The sequence below is a fragment of the Centroberyx gerrardi genome, chromosome 7 (genome assembly GCF_048128805.1).
Source record: "Centroberyx gerrardi isolate f3 chromosome 7, fCenGer3.hap1.cur.20231027, whole genome shotgun sequence".
Lineage (NCBI taxonomy): Eukaryota > Metazoa > Chordata > Actinopteri > Beryciformes > Berycidae > Centroberyx > Centroberyx gerrardi.
This window is the reverse complement of record NC_136003.1, coordinates 19,211,147-19,231,275: the sequence shown is the minus strand read 5'-3', so window position 1 is coordinate 19,231,275 and position 20,129 is coordinate 19,211,147. Positions and strand designations below refer to the sequence as shown.

The following is a 20,129-nucleotide window of genomic DNA, read 5'->3' as shown; positions in this document are numbered from 1 at the left end:
CAGGAGTGTTTGGAACCAGCAAGGTTTGGCTGCGGGCCGCATGTCAACCTCACTTCAAATTATCCTCATTAACGACTATTCCAAGGGGAAATGGCCATTTGTATGTGTGTGATACTCTGGTGTATGGGGCCTGTAATGGTCCTGGATGCGCACCAGCATGAAAAGTGGCATTTATTAGTCAGGGTCAGAGGTTGTACCGTTGGAACCAAACTGAGCTAGGCAGCCAATAGCAGCTCCTCTGGCTCAGATGGATGTTGTGGGAGAACCCAGAGTTTGTTTCTTGACGTCATCAGCTGATGGATGGAGGAACACCCCAAGTACTCCTCTTATTCAAATTGTGGGTACATGGAAAACAAAAAATAACCCTTTCATCTATGAATACATACAGTACATTTATTCATTTGGTTTCCATATTTTTTGTCCAAGACCCAGAGCTTTTTTTTTGTGAGAGTTTTTGATCACTTTACTGACTGAATTTTACCAAAACAGAGTAGATGAAAACAAGCGTACTGCAAACAAACTATAGCTGAAAGTGAAAATAAAACTCAGGCGGCAGAGATAGGCTGGTAATTCCTGTCATGCGACTGAAGGGAAAGGGTTGGAGAAGAAGAGGTATTGCCACCTCTTTATTAAGAAAAATGAATCATGACACAAGTGAAACAAACAAATACACACACAAATAAACACACACACACACACACACACACTCACTCACTCACTGAACTTTACGATCAGCACGTCTGCTTACTAAGAAAAAGTGAGACAAAAGAAACTGAAATCAAACACCAAAACATCTGAGTTTCAAGCTCAAAGGTTGATTCTTAAGCTTGAAACTAAAAGCCTGTAATTTGACGACTCTTGCTTGGATACTTTGCCTATTGCAGAAAGTTACAAAAACAGCATTCCGATAGAGGAGAGGTGGAACGAAGGAGGAAGCCACCATCATATCCAAGTGTCAGTGTCCCCCATCCCTCCCCTTCTCCTCCCTGCTCCCCTTCTTCCCTTCTCCCCCTATCATTTCCCAAGATTGTTTACCACAAACACAAGAGCGACGCTGCCTGAGCTCATTATGGCCAGCCAAGCAGCGATATACTGCCAAGTCCTGCCCCTATCCTGCCTGGGCCTAGCTCTGTTGTCCTGGCAACCCAGCATCCAAGAACGGGGAGGGGGTGGTTGAGTGCCGGTGGTGGTGTGTGTGTGTGCGTGCGTGTGTGTGTGTGTGTGTGTGGGGGGAGTCGCATGATGTCATCCTGTGGCACGGAGGGGGCCAATCAAACCCTGAGAAAATTATGTCACCTTTTGTTGAGCTGGTCCATTCAGAGCTATAGAAGTGCAGTGAATTGAGAGCTGCAGAGAGGTCATTTTTCCCCTGAGTTGTGTATGTGTGTATGTGTGTGAGAAAAAGCGGGGGAGAAAAAAAAAGAGAGGCAGGCAAGCAGGGAAGTGCATTGTGGACATGCTAATGTTGTTGACCGTAAGCAGGGCCATAAAGATGTCATGAAGCTCAACTTCCAAAACATCAGTGCCGGGCCTTCACACCCCTTCTTTTTCAGATGGCGATGACCTCGTCCCCCACAAATTTGATCCTTAATATGATCCGTATGACGCTTTGAACAACTTGTCAGAACGTTGTCAAGCGGCAGAATAAAGGCTAAACACAGTGCAGTGGAGCCCGGGCTGGTCGGCTTTGTTTTATCCCAGAGAGAAAGACAACAATAAGCAACCCCTTGAAGAATAATTACCCCCTTAGCAACTCCGCTACCCCACACCCCCGCACCCATATCCCATCCCCCGCTGGGCCCGAAGCTCCCCCCCCCCCCCCCGGAGCCAAACCTTATTGAGTCACAGTTGAAGTTGACAGTGAAAGACAGTTGAATGGGAAGTCACCATTGAATTGTTGAACTCACTCAAACTTACTGAAAACAATAAATGCGTTTGCGGTGTTATGGTGGAATGTCTCATTCTACAGAAGAGGGGAGCTGTGGGGATTTTTTATGATCGAATCGGTGAAAACTCCCTTCAGTTCGACCAGCACTGACCTAGACTGTGACATTTAGCACTTCTCTGTTAACACCATAGAGACTAAAGAAACTAAACTCAGCAGGTCAACACATTTTCCATGATGTAATCTTTGTGAGGAAATTATAATAGTTACCCCTAGAAATGTTAGAAATATGCCATATTAGAAGAGGGTGGTATTAGTGGTACTTGTGAAGCAAATAGGCCCTGTGATTTCCAAAAATAATTTGCCTTTATCAACCTTTAAATGCCACATTTTTCCATTTTCATTCTAAAGTTCACCATTAGTCAGCTTCTCATTACCGAGGAAGAGAAGAGGGTGACATCATTCCAGATAGTCCCCTGTTAATAGATACACGGGCACATACTGGATTAACTGGTAATGAAGTGACTAACAATGACATCAGACACACAAACGCTGGCACATCAAAAAGTATAATGTCATGAAACTATCTTATCGGTTATCAATCTGTTGGATCTGCAGCTGCAATGACAGAAGAAACAGACTGCAGACTTATTATTTCTTCTAACCTGGACCTATTTCCCTCACTCCAGACAGACACAACAAGTTATGGAGCTATAAATCAACATGAGATGAAGCCCTTTGACAGGATTCATTATCTAATGTTAACATTGACTGCCAATATGTCACACTAATGCAATGCAATGCCAATATAATTGCTGTGGATTTACATTCATCAGCACTGCAATGACAATGGTTTCTTTGTGATGGAAGTTAGAAGACGTTACAAGGCAAATTTAATGCAGTGTCTGTTTATTTCCCATAATGCCTGTATAATAAAATAACAGTAGGAATGAAAATAACATCCCTTTATTTTCCATGTACAATTCCAGTGCTTGTTGATCCTCTATTCAGAATAACAGAGAGAGAGTCACAACTAGAGATCTAGGAGCAAAAAACGAAATCAACATTGCATATAGAAAGCACATGTATATATTGGAAAATGTTAATCCATTTCAAGTTCAATTTAGTAACCTCCAACAAAAATCACAACAAAGTGAAACAATATGTAGATCCATTAGCTTCACTAAATGTAGGTTGAGTTGACTTTTCCATATAGTGTACCTCTCCAGTCGGGGTTGACGGAGCTGTTCCATAATGTCTGAGCGGGGGAATACGCTCCACAGTCCCACTGAGTTTATGTCACAAACTTCTGAGTCCAAGTTGTTGGCGCTTGATCCTGCGAGCGAGATTGTTAACGACGGAGCCCATGCTGTCAGTAGCCATGCCAGGAGCAGACATCTGCTGCAGTGGATGCTGATCCATAGTCCAATCCAGGGTTTAGTATGGCCCTCTCCATTCCTAGAAACATAATAAAGGCACTAATGATTGACTGAGTCCAAATACTTTATTTACTAAAAGCTTGAACCTCAATATGTTTCACATATTCAGTAAAGATACCTGGAAGTATATTATATCTCTTGCTAGATTTAAAACAAAAAATGCTACAAATCATTGTTTTAAGATAAAATGAAAGAAGTTAGCCTCACATAACCAGAGATTCATGGAACAGACAAAATCGATCAAGACATGAGCCATGCTGATCACTCTAGCAGAGCAGATCTGGTTGCTTTCAGAAACTTTCCATACAGAGGCTTGAGGATTCAAAGTGACGTCAAAAAGTTGCAGATGAACCATCCAGGACTTCATCCACTGCACACAATTATCACATTACTAGTGGTGGCGAGATCAAGGCCGAGGCAGTGTGTGTGTGTGTGTGTGTGCTGCTTCCAGCACGATGGATACGAATCACCAGCGCAGCTGGAGCTAGCATACTCCAGTGCAGTAACAGGCTTCAGAAGTCAACCTCACATCACTCCCAGCCATTTAGCTTCAGAGAGAAACACAAATGGGGGGATTGCAGTAAGGGAAAATCCTGATTAGAGAGATATGTCTCATTTAAATGATTAAAAGAAGGTCTACCAATCAGAGAATGGAATATCACTCCCAGGGCAGTGTGTGAACAGTTAATGGAGAACACGGAAGAGGAAATGGTTTTATTTCCAAAAAGACAGCTGGATGAATTATCTGCACAATATATCATTCTATTATGAGAGCACAACGTAAGATAATTTTTTCTCAACAGTGATTTGGACCAAAATGTAACAGCTGTTGTTATCATTGGATTTGATTCCAAACAAAGCCGGAACATCCCAAGGTGAGGTAGTGCAGGTAGGTGGCCTCTCGACAACATGCACTTCGCTTTACCTGCGCTCGCGCACACACACACACACACACACACATCCTCCAAACAGCCTCCCGCAACATGACATCATGCTGTCTGCCCCCGCACACCATGCACTCAGCCCCGGGGGTTGTCATGGCAGCAAAGTGGCGGGACCGGCCCGTCTACGCCATAGCCCACAGGGAAGGAACAACGTGTCAGAGGATAAGTAGTCATCCATCAATGTTTCTCATCTTCTTTCTGCCTGTCTGCACCCTGAGCTCGCTTACCTGCGAGAAGTCACGTTCCACCACTGTACAGGACGTGGCCTCACTCTCTGACGTTTCCCTCTTCTCCCTCCTCCTCCCCTCCTGTCTCCCTCCCCTCGCTGGGCCTCACACATCACCCTCTCTCTCCATCTTGCTTCCCCTGGCCTAAGCTACCACCTCTCTACTAGGTCTGCGCTTGTTCCATCAAATTCTCCCTTCCTTCTCACTTCAATCCCCGTCTCAGTCCGCAGCAACCACACTCCCTCCATTATTATTATCTCCCCTCACTTTTAGGCTGTGTGTGCTTTTCCAGCCTCACCTCCCACCGACCTTCGGCGTACCTGTTTTTCTCTATCTCTCCCATAGTCCCCCATTCGAGCCCATTCCTTCCCACGTTTCTCTCCTATGCCTCACCTTGGAGCGGGGCCAGTACAGCAGGAACCAGGCCCCAACCTGCCCGTCAGTCTCAGCCCGCCTGCCTGCGCCCTGGGGCTGAGGCAGAGGCCGGCCCCTATATCGCCCTCCCTCATCAGCACATCTACCTGTCTGCTGGCACACTGCCATGCACACACACACAGTTCCCCTTCATTTACTGAGAGAGAGGACAGGAACCAGGTAGTAGGGGGGGATAATGTAGGCCTAAATTCTTCAGAGAAAGACGACTCATGTTGGGGTCAAACATGTTTGACCTGAGAACGGAGAACACCCACGGCTACCCAGAGAGGAGCACGTATACAGTACCGCTCATTCTCCCCGCGTCCCCAACACACACCTTTCATTCAGCCTGCTGGCTGCCCCGCACACTCCCATCAACAGGTCCCTTTGAAGGCCACCGACTCTGGGGTGGGCCATCAAAGCATATCTTCATTCAATCCACTGAAAGGATCTGAGGCTCCCCAGAGAAGCCGTGTTTGAAGTGATATCTCTGTGCCACTGCATTCTTTACCATGCTGTCATGACTGGAGTTACACCAAAAAAAAAAAAAAAAGGCAAGATCATGGGCACTGCGCCGACGCCACCAGCCCCGATCATGTCTCATGTACATGTGAGCTACCGCTGCTACCTCTGTTTGATCAGCGAGCTCACCATACAGTAGGTGGTTGTTTATAGCAACGGTCAGTGTCCGTATTGGATTGCACTACCGTATGTGTGATCATATATTCCACCGAGTGAAGATAAAATGAGAAATGAGTCATTCATACCTGCGGAATCTCTCCTGATCATCTTTCCATTACTCAGCCTCTTCTCTGGGCTCACCTGAGATCACCTGAAAGAGATTAAGGATGGGGAAATAAATTGATTTACAGTAGAGCTCATGCAAGAGTAAACACAAAAGTTGCAAAAAAAAATCTGAGGAATCAAACTTCATTTAGTTCAATTCTGCCCAAACCTCCATTAAATCTTCAGCAAACATTTCTTCAGCTACAACACAAATAGTTCCTTCCTCTGTTTTCACAGATACATTCCTCTGATTTCCTCTAGTTTTATTTTTCACACAAAGTGTTTTGTGCTGTAATCACTGTTTTAAGGTGCCTGCTCACGTGTCTTGTGTTTAAAGTACTGCCTCCTCGCTGTGTTCTTTTTAAGGCCCTTGCTGGGCCAAATACAATCTCATGACCACATGGCTCTGTCCTCATCCAGTATATCGTAACAGAACATTTAATAAGTCAAACTTGGACTAGCCACATAGATCACCCCACCCTATTCTTAAATGTAAATCTAAGGTTTCAGCACAACACAACAGTACCTGGCAGTTCAGGAGAATGGAAGCACTTAAAGTAGCTTTTCCATTGTACCATTTCAAAATTACTTGGTGTGCTGGCTTTATAAGGTTAGCAGGTTGAGGAACACATCAAATCGAGAGACTTACAAGTTTCTTAATACACATGGGTTTTAATGACCTCCTTGACTGAAGCTGTGCTCTCTGGACCAATGACAGCTCAGGTCCCTCTTCACTCAATCACAAACAAAGGTGCTCTCTGGCTCTGAGTTTCACTGTCCCAGACCTGTTACCTTGGCAACAAATGCACTGTTTCCAAGTGACACAAAGCCTAAACTTAAGAACCTCTTTTCAGGTCTCGGGCTCCAAGAGTTGAGGGGAAAACAGCAATAACAGGACGGCGGGGAGAGAAACTGAATACCAGCAAATTGCTTCCCAGAGTTTCTGGAGGACATGGTAAAATGATTCTTTCTTTCCTCTCCCTTTTAAAATACCTTGCCCTGGCACGAGGCACCATAGGTAGTTGTGTGCTGGTCCCATTTCTTTTAAATCCCGTCTTATATTTCTGTTTTTTTCTAGCTATCGTACTGAGGTAAGTGAGTTATCATGTACGCCAGCAGGCTCGAGCTGCATGTGGCTAGGCTAAGCCTCCAGATGAGGTAATGTTTAGAGGGCTGGCGAGCCAAGAGAAGGGTTGGTCAGGTCTTGATTAGCTCAGGGGCAGGGGCTCTCTCTAATATTGGACACCCCTTTGTGTGGTGAGATTACTACCTTATGAAAAACTGCCCCTGCTGACATGCCTGATGGGATCAGAGCTTCCTGACCGCTGCATCCTCCTGCTTATGAGCCTTCTACACACACATGTGAGAAAACACAGCGGCAAACACCGAACACACACACACACACACACACACACACACACACACACACACACACACAGACACACACACTCAAACACTTCATCCTCTCACAAAGACAAGTGTGTGCAGTGGGAGATCGTACACACAACTCATACGTTTAGGTATAGTTTCTTATACACTGTACACATAAACAAGCACACATGTGGACACAAGCAAATGCGCACACATGGTTGCAAACGTCATCTCCTAGGGCCTACTCTCTTCCACTTGTGTATGTGATGACCACAGCTGATAATCCCCCCAGATGGAAAACAACCTGCATTTTGTTCACAGGGCCAGATGACACACACACACACACACAGACACACACACACGCACGCACGCTTACTGGCTATTACTGTGGTCGTCTCCTCCGGCCACTCTCCAATGAAAATCACATGATGGACCACGTCCAGCTCTGAAAAAACAACTGAGAATCCCCACCCCAAAAAAACATCAACAAACAATGTTAAAAAAACAGAGGATTCAGAGGCAGAGCTTTCAGGGGATTTGATCCTTGCAGTCCTCTCAAGAGGGCTGGGGCTATAGGATGATTTCAATTATTTGATATAATTTCTGATGGTCCATTAGTTCAAAATAAAGCTCTGATTATAAGAGATGTGTAAACAGAAAGTTGCAAACAAAACCAGCATCAGAGTCTCAAACAGAGCCGTACTTTTTTCCAGATGTGTAATCGTCAGCTAATTAGCAGTGCCCTTACTTTCATGTAACCTTTCCCAAATAAATCTTATTTAAAACCAAGAACAACTGAATAAATACATCATGCTGGTTTGTTAGACCACACAGCAAACTTCAACACCTTTACAAACACAAATATTTCTACTGTTTAGCAGGCTACACTAACAAATGCTCATATTTCTAGCGTGCCCTCTCATAAACAAACAAATACTTGTAACTGCACACACAAGCTGGTGCACACACACACACACACACGCACGCACGCACGCACACACTTACACATGTGCGCGTTCGCCACTCAGGGACACTGGCACAACCTTGCGCCAGTCCTCCTTTAAACCAGTCATGTGAAACGACCCGTTCCTTTCTGCAAATCAGATTACATCTCTGAGCTGAGGTCTACAAGTCCACACACACTTAGAGCTCGGGGCTCAGGTCCACACACACACACAGACACACACACACACACACAAAGCCTAATCAGATTTTGTCCCACAAACCTCCCGTCTCTGTAAATGTATGGAAACCGCCCCATATCAGCCAACCCAAGAAATACTGGCTCACAATATGTATATACATATAGCTTACAGTATGCATATATAGTACACTCACCAAGCACTTTATTAGGAACACCTGTACACCTGCTTATTCATGCAATTATCCAGTCAGCCAATCATGTGGCAGCAGTGCAATGCATAAGATCATGCAGATACAGGTCAGCAGCTTCAGTTAACGTTCACATCAAACATCAGAATGGGGAAAAAATGTGATCTCAGTGACTTTGACCGTGGCATGGTTGTTGGTGCCAGACGGGCTGTTTTGAGTATTTCTGAAACTGCTGATCTCCTGAGATTTTCACGCACAAGAGTCTCTAGAGGTTATACAGAATGATGCAAAAAACGAAAAACATCCAGTGAGCGGCAGTTCTGTGGACGGAAACGCCTTGTTGATGAGAGAGGTCAGAGGAGAATGGCCAGACTGGTTCTAGCTGACAGAAAGGCTTCAGTAACTCAGATAACCTCTTTACAACTGTGGAGAGCAGAAAAGCATCGGAATGCAACACAGTGAACCTTGAGGCAGATGGCACGTTGGTATATATATATATATACAGTATATATATATATACTGTGAGTGAGTGATGAAGATTGACTTCACTAAACACAACACAACACAACACAACACAAAACAACAAAACAAAACAGAACAAAACAAAACAAAACAAAACAAAACACAACACAACACAACACAACACAACACAACACAACACAACACAACACAACACAACACAACACAACACAACACAACACAACACAACAAAACCTAATTTCTCTGTCAAAGAAAATCATAGAAGGCTGCGATAAGCTTCCTTTCAGCGGGCTCGACTGCTGTTTGGCAGCTCTGCTGCGGAATGAGCACATGTGGAAACATGTTTATAGTGTGTTTGGCGGCTACACAACTGATAGATGATTCGCAAATGATTCAAGTCCTATTCAGGTTACCAAGCACTGATGTGTTTCAGCAGGAAAAATCACATTGGTTTCCTCTGCTTAACTGAGCGTCAAATTTGCCAAGCTCAATGAAACATTTTCTGTTTTATTTCATTTTTAGCAAGCTTGATTACTCCATTGACAAGAGTGAGTGGGTGAGTAAGTGAGTGAGTGAGTGAGTGAATGAGTGAGTGAGTGAGTGAGTGACAGTCTATTCCATATAAGTGATGAGCACACAAACACCTTCACACTGCTTGCTTGTTTGGTTCTGAAAACTATTCTGTACACATTATAGCTTTAGAGATCAATCTTGCAGCCATGTACAGCCATTCTGTCTTTCCTCCCAGTCTTCCTATCCAAGTCAGAATGCAAGAGAAACTGGTTGGCTGGCTGCTGGTGGACTGGGCTGCTTAATCAAAACCAGACAGTTGGAAGAGGTACAAGTCTCCTTCCCTACAGGATCTACATTAGGCTCCACACTGGTAATCAGCAAGCCCTTCAACTACATCAGCATGTCCCCCTGGCCCAACCAACAAGCAGCACAGATAGAATCAAGAACCAAATCTCATTTTGGCTTTACAGCTTTGCAAGGAAACTTTAATGACTTCTCTATCGACCTTGGAAAACCAATCACTAAATCAGTCCTAAAACAGATCTGGTGTCTATCTCGTTGTGCTCCTGTTGGCTCGGCGCCATATTAAGTAAATACATGCAGGTTAGAGGGTTGTGGGTGACAGACAGCAGAGGCAGTGGGGTCTCTAGGTGGGGCGTCAGGCCTCTGTCAGCCCCGCTGAAGTTCATTCACTGGGTCATTCTGTCTTCACAAGACCTGTGACATCTGAGAAGACCAGAGATGGGGGGTGGTAGTTAGGGGAATGGAGGGGCAGAGGGGCCGCACCCTGGTTTAGATTGCACTGGATATGCTCAGATAAGAGGACAGGAAAGGACAGAATGGGGCAGGGATGGGGGGGTGTCGTTGCCCCAGGAAGACCTCACTCATCCCTCAGATCACCTGCCACACCTGTGGAGGACAGGATCTGACTGTCACACGGCGCCACTGGCCAGGATTTGGGAATCAGTCACCAGAGCCTCAGACTGAACCACTGCAGAATAAATGCTACAGAAACTGTCCACATAATAGTATAGTATAGAAAGGCTATATATATATATTTCCATCAGACACTGTATGATTTGTGATCACAGTAAAATAATTGTAAGTTACCAATTATGTCCTGTATGTCAAATGCTATGATGTAAGTCAAGACACATATGGTCAGTCCTACAGCAAACATTCCTCACAGCACACACACACACACACACACACACACACACACACACACACACACACACACACACACACACACACACACACACACACACACACACACCGGTAAAATAAACCACGACCTAGTATCTTCATCTGGAGTGCATTTCCTGTCCTCGGGGTTGGCACCCAGCCACTGGTTCCTGTTTTACACCACTCTACTGCATCTCTCTGTGTTGCAGCACCCTGTCTTACCATTGAAAACAGGACAGAGCTTGAGGGACAGGGACCATAGTCGGGACCTTTAGCTTCCGTTCTGGGTGTTAAAAATCTACAGCGATGGAATATATTCCCCACATCTGGAAAAATCCGACATGGGGGATTAGGGTGATCTTGGAGATGGTTCTGACAAACTGAGCTCTTCATTTTTGCTTAATCCTCTCACCAAGCAGCATATAGGCGTAATTATCAGTGTCATACACTGAACCAAAACTCAATGAAGAGTGGAAATAGAAAAGAGGATAATAAAGTTACAGCAAGAGGCTCTTTAAAAAGACAAATTAGACAGCGCTCTACCCTCCTCCCAGGGTGTAGATCATGTGGAAAAAAACCCTCACTTGTGGGTTCAATTTTATGAGGTGAGAAGCTAGGAGCCGATTCTATTGAGCGGCAAACAGTGGTGGCTTATCATCTTGTTTGACACAGAAAATGTCACCAAACAATCCCCTATCACCTCTTCAAATCTAGGAGAGGTAAGTAAGCAGGAGTGGTCACAGGAGCTGTGAAATGTTAGTTTTAGAATGAAGGTAAACAGCCTCTCCCATGGTGGGCCTGTACCCTACACAGAGTAAGCACATGTTTCCCATTGTGGTTAAAAGGGAAGGGGATTAGAAGTAGTGCAGGCGGAGCCACAGCCATACACCCCATGGTGGGATCACAGTGCTCTCAGGTCTTTCAATACTGCTGATGCAGCCCGGTTGGAAGTGACTGGTGTGTAGGGAGGAGAAGCCACGGCCAGATCTATCAGAAGGGCTAGGCAGAGGCCTATATGAAGCCCAGATTTGAGGCCTTTCTTTGGGGCAGCGGAGACAGGCACGTCCCCATGCTGACAGAACCGCCCGGCTCTGAGGCTGGCAGACACTCACACAAACACTGGCTACGTAAGGGATATGAAAAGGTGTTGAAACTGAGCGGATTTGGCTTTTCAGGGGCTCTACAGTGTCCCTCTGAAAACGAAATCACCTTCAAAGCTCAAATTAAAGACAGAAACAGAGGCAGAGAATGAAAGAGATGAAGGTGTGGTAACATAAAAAAGGTTGAAAAATTAAAGAAGGAAAAAAAAAAAATCAGGCTAGTCTTTGGTTTAAGCTGCCAAATACAGGGTTTGCCCCCTGAGGCTTCAGGGTCAAACGGGACACATTCAGGTACCACAGGGGACAGTTAAAGCAGGAGACTGTGACTGTGCAGCCAATTAAAGGACACTTTTAAAAGGCGCACAGTGCAGGGGACACTGAGGAAGATATGCATAGTGGAGCATATCTGCACTTAGCAAACGCTGCCAATTAACCAGCACCCCATGAAGCTCAGCTGTAATTCAGCTGGACAGCTTCCATGTGCGGTGAGTAAAACCTCTCTTTCTGTACAGGGATGTAGAGGAAGAGTCGAAAATTCAGTATGTCAGTCACACCCAGAATGAATGTCTCTACTGAGGGGTTTGGAGGATGTATAGTCCTCCATTGAGGGTTTACTGAGTTTGGATCAAGCTGATTTTCTTCATGTACGCATATAAATCACGACCGGTTATGTCTACAACCCACGGCTCCATCTAATGAGATGGGATTCTCTCTGAGACAGGTTTAAGTCAACTATTCCAAAAAGCTTTAAGTGGCCGTCCTCAACCTCATGACCTCATAGCCCACACACATAAACATACATAATTACATGCTATCTGTCACTCTTACAGCGTTTGTGTGCGCATATCTGTTTATGTGTGTGTGTGTGTGTGTGTGTGTGGGGTAGCTGGGGGGGTTCCATGTGAGTGTTTGTGCAGATTTGCAGTACTCTCTCACCCACAAAAACACTGTGTGGGTGAGAGAGTGCGGCATGTTAATGAGCATGTGCGTGGTCGTGTTTTGAAACTGGAAACAGATTTATGTAGTGTTCGGGATCAATTCTTGAAAGGTCAAGCCGAGCAAGTTAACCAGTAAACACTGTTCCCCTTCTGCTCCAGGTGACTCTCGGCCAATACTTTCGCTACACTCAGGACGGAGACGTAAGCACCACTTTTGACCACTTTCTCCCCTCTTTCATGACATCACTAGTTTCCGCTTCCACTGACGCCACGCTGACATTCAGCTTCTTTGATTAATCGGTTCCTACAGGGCTCAGAGTGTTCCGTTTGAAAAAAAAAAAAAAACACTTTCGTGAGTCCTGAATTATTAGATCCCAACACGCCTCCAGCCACATGCACAGCCACAGAGCAAGATGCCCTGGCACCGGATAGAATATCAGCCACAGTCACAGAGTTTTCCTATTGACACTGATCATAGTGTTACATGGGATGGAGTTAGAGGGGATATCTGTCAAACTCCCTTGATTACAAACATCCTTCTACGACACATGCGAAATGGCACACACACATTATACGCACACACACACACACACAAACACACGTGCACGCAAGCTCACCACGCACAAACAAACACAAACACTTTTCAAAACTCCTAATGTAAATGTCAGGGACTGCGCTGGTGGAAAAAGGTGGGATGAGGAACACATCAGTGCTAATCCGGGCAGGGATTAGGACTGGGCAAATATCACCAATAATAAACAAATGACGAACATTCCCGGTCTGTGCGGTTACAGGCCCCGGGGCTCCAGCTAGAACCCAGCAGGGTCTGGATCCAATCCCCGCTGTTTATCAGTCCGAGTGGAAGCAGCCACTTGTGAAACCTCCATGACAAACACTGGGAGGACAAACCCAGAATGGGGAACAGAGCGGTCCAACCAAACACTCCTCCCGCTTTGATTTACAGCTCAGACCTCAAAGCCCTGATCCTAGTGGAGACAGCTCTGTGTCTTAGCTGACGTCTCCCACGATAGAAAAGGGTTTTATGACACAGGACGTCAATGCCGGAAGGACAGCAACAGAGCACACCTGCATGGCATTATTGACAAAATATTGATTGTTTGGTCAGGCGTAACCGTGGAGATTATTGCAGAGGAATGCTGGACAGAGATAAAGCCGTGATGGGCCATAAATTCCCTTCAGTAGCAACAGGGTTAGTTAGCAGCGTGTGATGAATCTGCGATCAAAGATAATGCGAGAGCAGGTTGTAATTTAGTCCGCGCAGTTTTCCGCAACCGGGGAAGTGTGCCAAAGAGGAGAAAGGGCTTCCAGTGGAAATGCAGACACAGCAACATTTCCCTCCATCTCTTCTACTGACTCTTTTGTGTTATATGTGACATCAGATGGAATGCTCCACTAAGTCTTACTAGGGTGGATGGTCAGAGGGCCTTAATCTCAGTGTGTGTATATGTGTGTGTGTGTGTGTGTGTGTGTGTGTGTGTGTGTGAGTGTGTGTGTGTGCCTGGAGAAGCAAAGTCTTCCCTTTGCTCTAATCCACCTATTCTGTTTCGCTCCACTGTTCTGATACAAGGTGGAAAAGTGGCGAGACGGCAACTATTTGCCTTCCCAGTCGGCGCTGGAACCACAATGCTTTACCTGCTGAGCCTGGGGACTCAGTGAGCCTGAAGGACTCTGTTCCCCTCACCCTGTCCCCCAGCCACGGCCCTGGCCCGCACAAAAGCCATCTGGGGTGCGGCTGAGAGCCTGAGCTACAAAATAACTCTTTCAATCCGCACTCTGCATGGTCCTGACTGCAGGGCGTTGGGGTCGCCCATACCAAGACTCTTACTGCACCTCCTTCTCCTCCTCCTCCTCCTCCACCGCTCTAATCCTGGCCTACATGACTGACTCCAACTGAAAGCCCCACACGCCAGAGGTGGAAGCCAAAAGCACTGTGAGATTCAAAAAAGACCACCTGCTCATCAAACTAAATTGCACTCAGCGAAGGCAATGGGAAAAAAAAAAAGAGAATGAAAAAGAGGGAGCCAAAGAAAAAAAATGAGTTTGAGTAAAAAGAAAGACAAGTCACTGCTCTCCCTCTGTGATCCTGGCAGACAAAAGAACAAATTGCATTTCTGCATCATGGCACCCGAGGGTCACCATCGGCAGAGAGGGCCCACTCAGGAGTGTGTTTGTGTGGCAGTATGCTGATATAGGTTCCATCAGTTCCCACAGCAGACAGAGAGAGAGGGGAGCATACGCCTACCTTTCAGCCTTTCATCTTGGCTCCTTTTGTATTCCTCTCCACTTGTCTCTGTTGTCTCTCTCCTCTATTGGGCAGAATTGGCTGTTATTATTCCAAACAGCATTATCTTTATTAATGCCACAGGTCTCAGGACTGTGCACTCCCTGGGAGCCAGGTCCGGGCAGAGCTGCAACCAATCTCCCTAGATAAAAGCCCAGCGGAGAGCTGTACGCCAGCCAGACAGCTAGGACAGGCCTTCATCCTCCCTCCTCTTTCTCACAGAGAGGTATACAGCCTACAAAGACCAAGATATGGCTTTAATCTTGGCACTTTCAGTCAGGCAAAAACATTTGAACTGAGAGCGGCTCTCTGGGAGGCTTTCTGAAGTCACTTAAGGTTTAATCAGACAAACAGACCGTATTGGTAGCAAATACATTTTAATCATTTTTAAAATTGCAAAAATAATGATCCATATTGAAAAAGTTTGGAAAATAAACACCCAAACGGTAAGGGAAAAGTTTGTGATGTCATGCACACTCTTTACTGTTCAGGTTATACATGGTGAAACTGTATGCTCTGGTGCTGGACAGAACACCAGCATGCTTTCTGAGCGCGCCCTCTGCTTTCAGCGTGGCTTGTATTGTTAGTCGTATGTGGGGTTGAGGCTGTTTTGCGAGGTCGGCCATGCGTGACGAGTTATTTTAAAGGTGGTGTGGAGAGCTGACGTGTGGCCGGGGCAGGCCAGGCCCGGCCGGGCCGGGCCGGGCCGGGCCGGGGTAGGAGCCGGGGGTCTCGGCTTAGTGCCTCCGAGCCCCTCGCTCCGGTGGTCACACAGCATCGGCTCCCGGCCCGAGCCCGGACACTGATTTATGGGACAGGGGGATTACCATCAAACCAGCCGTGAGGACCACCCAGACGGTGGCACAGGACGACAGCCGCACAAACACACGCTAGCACACACACACACGCATGCACACGCACGTTCAAATATACACACACAAACGCACACACATATGCACATTTTTTACATGGACATCCAAAGAAATACACATACATACACAAATAAATGGTTACACGCATCCATAAATCTCTCAAAAATACTATTTAAGATATTATGCAACAGTAAATTGTATTTAGCACTAAAACTTGCTAGGAATAACTCAGCATAAAAATCCACACATGCCATTTGGAATGGCTCTGCTAACCATTCATGTGTGGTGGGAGGGATTAAACCAGAGACCTTAGTCCTGAGGTCACTGAGGCTTCTTCATCACCACACAGCCGCACCGCTCCCCACACAGCCAGCCTTGCTCATCACAGTTCATATCTGCAGGATGTGCCTGGTTAGGATAGTCATTCCAATCCAATTGGATCACCTCATACTATTTCTTTTTTTTTTCTCACATCGGTTTAAGTTAAGTCCAAAACAAGAGCCTTCTATGTAGTTACAGATGGGAAGCAGAGGCCAAGCTCGCACCCTGGCTTTCATCAAAACCTTTGTAAATTCTCTGAAACGGGTGACAGTCGACTTCTCTAAGTATGATGTTCAATAATTCACTCTCCACTTTTCTTGATGCAGGTCTGGGCGCCTCTCATTCTCATTCGGAATGCATTTACCATCTCTAATACTTTTCCACCAAGTCACATTTTCATCCAAGAACATGTGCAAATACACTGAGCAAAAGAGGAAGAGGAAAAAAAAGAGAAAGAAAAGCACATATTTCTCACTTGCCAGGGCACAGCAGAACTCAACCTCAAGGCACCAGTTGGATGAGCTGAACAATAAGAGTCAATGACAAATCGGACATGGTGCATTCCCTGTGCAAACACTCACCTCATAAAGGGAGACAGGTAGGCAAACACTCACCTGCCCTGAGCTAATAACGCGTGTGCAGGCAAACACACAAAAACAAACACACACACACACACACACACACACACTTGAGCTCGTCAATAAGTTGAGACAATCATGGGAATAAGACCTTTAGTACAGATGTGGACCAGGCTTACCAGCACAACTATACCAAACAATAAATCTCAACTCACAGAGCGACGCATGAAGCATTTCTTATGACAAAAATCACTGTATACATCTGTTTGTCTCTGGATATTGTTCAAGCCATAAATACTAAAGAGGAATGCAAGACTTGAGATCTGACAGTGTGTCGCTCTGTGCTGTGTTACTGCGTTATGTGAAGCGTGGAAATAGACTTTGGTACAAGACTATGATGTATATGAGGGCCCTCTTTGTTTAGGGTTTCTCTTATTCACTGCTCTGCAAAAATAAACAGAAGTTGAATGATTTTAACCAAGGCCACCACAATGGCTGCAGGAGGAGGATTTCAGCAGTATACAAAGATTGCAACATATCATAAGCTGCATCTAGGCCTGCCCCGACAAACACAAAGTTGCCTTCTCAAAACCTGAGTGTGTGTGCATGTGTGTGTACGTGCGTGCGTGCGTGTGCATTTCTGACTACGTGTGTGGATGCTCAGAAATGCACGCGTGCGTGTGTGGCAGGAAATCATTGATGACTGAACTCTCTTTCCAACTAAACAAATCACACACATTTTCCCCTAAGGCCTTCCTTCCCAGCAGAGCAGAGCAAAGCTCCAGTGACAGCACCTCTCCACTCTGCGGGACGCACCCCTAACACTTCCCCACCACGTGACTCCCTCCAACTGCCTTTGGATTGGATGCTTGGAGGCGGAGAGGATGAAGGGAGGAGGGGGTGGTCGTGGTGGTGGTGGAGGGCAGCGGGGAGCTGGCTGGCAGCGGACGCATGAGAGAAAACAAATTCCTGCCCCATCGCCATGGAGATGAGTCAACAGCAGGTCGGGGGAGAGCGGAGAGGGCCGGGGGTTGTGGGGCACAGGCTGACCTGCTGTAGTTAACAATTCATCCCCGTATCCGGCTCCCAAATGATTGGGCAAACACAGAGCGCTGCGGAGTCAAAAGGGCCCCGAGGGGCTGAGAGAGGGGCATCACCCTGGGGTGACATGCTGACAGGCACACACTGGTTGGTAGAGGGTGGACCAGCCGAAGGAGGGAGTTAGGGATGGGGGGTACCAGTGGGGAGGGATGGGGGGTACCAGTGGGGAGGGAGGGGGGGTTTGAGGGGAGGCGAGAGGGGGGCAGAGTACATTGAGTACCGTAGGCTACAGCACAGTCGCAAAACAGTGCTGCTGGCTGTGAATTTCTAGTGCACTGTAATGAAATTATTTGTTTTAAGATGCCCTTCTGAGGCTGAGAGTGATCTTTTAAGCACTCCCTCAAAGATTGTGAAAAGAATATGAGTTGAAATTCAACACAGGGTAAAACCACACCAAAAAATTCCCAGAGAACTTTGTCCACATTCTACATGTCTGACCGAGAAAAAAAAGAAATGATTTCTGCTTTCTATATATATTAGAAATTGGCCCGACCTGGCAGGAGAGATTGATGTTAAAACAAGTTAAATAGTTAACAGCATTTGGCTATCGATTGTGCCAACAGCCAAAGTATGAGTTGCGTCAAGAGTTTTATAAGCCTAAACCACAGTAACATTATAAGTCTCTGGCACTTGGCCATTTCTCTCCAGATAGTAAAGACATTCAGAGCATCCGGGTGAGCTGGACAAAGAAGAGAGCAAGAACTGCAAAGCAAAACACCGGTGGCCATGACACCTTGGAGATAAGGACAGGACATCTTAGGAACTACCTTAGGAAAGCCAAGCTACCCAAATAGTACCACATGTCTCGGGATAAGGTATACACAGCTGAGGTTTACAGGAGAGAACTTTAACACTGGGACACCACAAGCAAGCTGAGACCATTTGTAACGTCTCTGGAAACCTATATACTCACCGCAAGAATCCCTGGGAAGCAAGGAAGGACATCTCATTCCGGGAATCTGGATTCCTTGACTGTGGAAAATAAGCAAAAAGAGGCCAAACGTCACTTCACACAACAACTGTATAGTATTACATCGCTATATCTGCTTAACTCTTGCCTCTCCATTTGTTCAGCTGGGTTCATTTGGGTGGAACAGCATCAGAATATGTAACGTGAGGTACAACTGGAAAATGGTTCAAAGCCGCAACCCACAGGACCAGGTTCCAACACACTGACCACTTTACTGTGGGGCTGAGAGCTTCTTGACAAGAATGGGTCAGAGACAGAAATAACAGAGTTGATCGACTGGTGGCTCTCATCAATGTCACACCACACAAAGAAGAACCGCAAGAGTTCAATACCGCACTTTTATTGGCCTAGACTTTACGTAACGTACGATTTTGGCACAGTCAGCACAAGTTGGCATCTGTGCCTTTATGTACTGTCACAGCTTGGTTAGCTCCCCAGACTGGTAAACCTAATCCCATTATCCAATTGGCCATCTAGCTTTGAAGGTTTGAAATGTCACCATTACAGCAAGCCATTACAGCGCTGCTGTAAGGAGGGTGTGTAAGCAGAGAGGACCTGTTACTGGTTCTCCTCTGCTACTCACGTCAGAACACAGTGTTTTCATAAACAGCACCGAAGCATGTCCTTCCTTTACTTGTAATTAGACCCCTCTCTATAATAATCCACCCAACAAATCTTATAAATGAAAAACAGAACCACATCATTTCTTCTTACAGTGTGTCTCTGTCAGAAAGGAGAGAAAAGAAAGAAAACAAAACAAAATGAAAAAAAAAAAAAAGTGTGATTATAATAAAAATACCAGATGTAAAGAGTCACTTCTCGAAAGGTGTGTCATTGAGGGAGTTTGGGGCGAACCTTTGGCCGAGCCCGAGGTCTAAATTTAGGTTATTTCCTAAAATAAAAAGTGAGTTCAATCGCTGGCACTGGAAAATGCTTTCTCCTCCCCATTCATGACCTCAGTGGTACAGTCGGCGTCACTCATGACGAAATACTAACCATATAAAACAACAAAAAAAGACCTCCTCAAATACTCTGAGTACATAAGGAAATAACCACAGTTTAATGTTCCCTGCAAATGATTCTATTATGGCAATCCAACTCCAAATCAACAGAAAAATAGTGCAGTCCAAATTTAGAGAGGAGTTTCAGCACAAACGACCTACTTTTAAAAAACAACTTTATACTGAACACTGTCTTTACTTTGATACACATAAAACCACACCAACTTGTCTGAAACTATTGTAAATTACATTAACCGATAACAAAAGTTTCTCTGAATGTATACATGCCTAAAATGTATACTGGATGTGTAACAGCTCTCTGTTTGTTTACCGTATGTGTACACGGGACGAGGCTGTGTGTGGCAGGCTG

General features: G+C 45.7%; 1 long non-coding RNA gene across 3 annotated transcripts in view; it reads right to left on the bottom strand.

Annotated features, from left to right (window-relative positions):
- Positions 1-2,777: 2,777 nt before the first annotated feature.
- Positions 2,778-20,129, bottom strand: part of LOC139930951 (uncharacterized) — a 54,647-nt gene continuing 37,295 nt past the window's right edge. For all 3 annotated transcript variants that reach the window (XR_011785493.2, XR_013504994.1, XR_013504993.1), the window contains exons 2-4: positions 18,702-18,760; positions 5,677-5,741; positions 2,778-3,343 (exon numbers count right to left, since the gene is read on the bottom strand). This is a non-coding gene — a long non-coding RNA (uncharacterized LOC139930951). The remainder of the gene's footprint in view (positions 3,344-5,676; positions 5,742-18,701; positions 18,761-20,129) is intronic.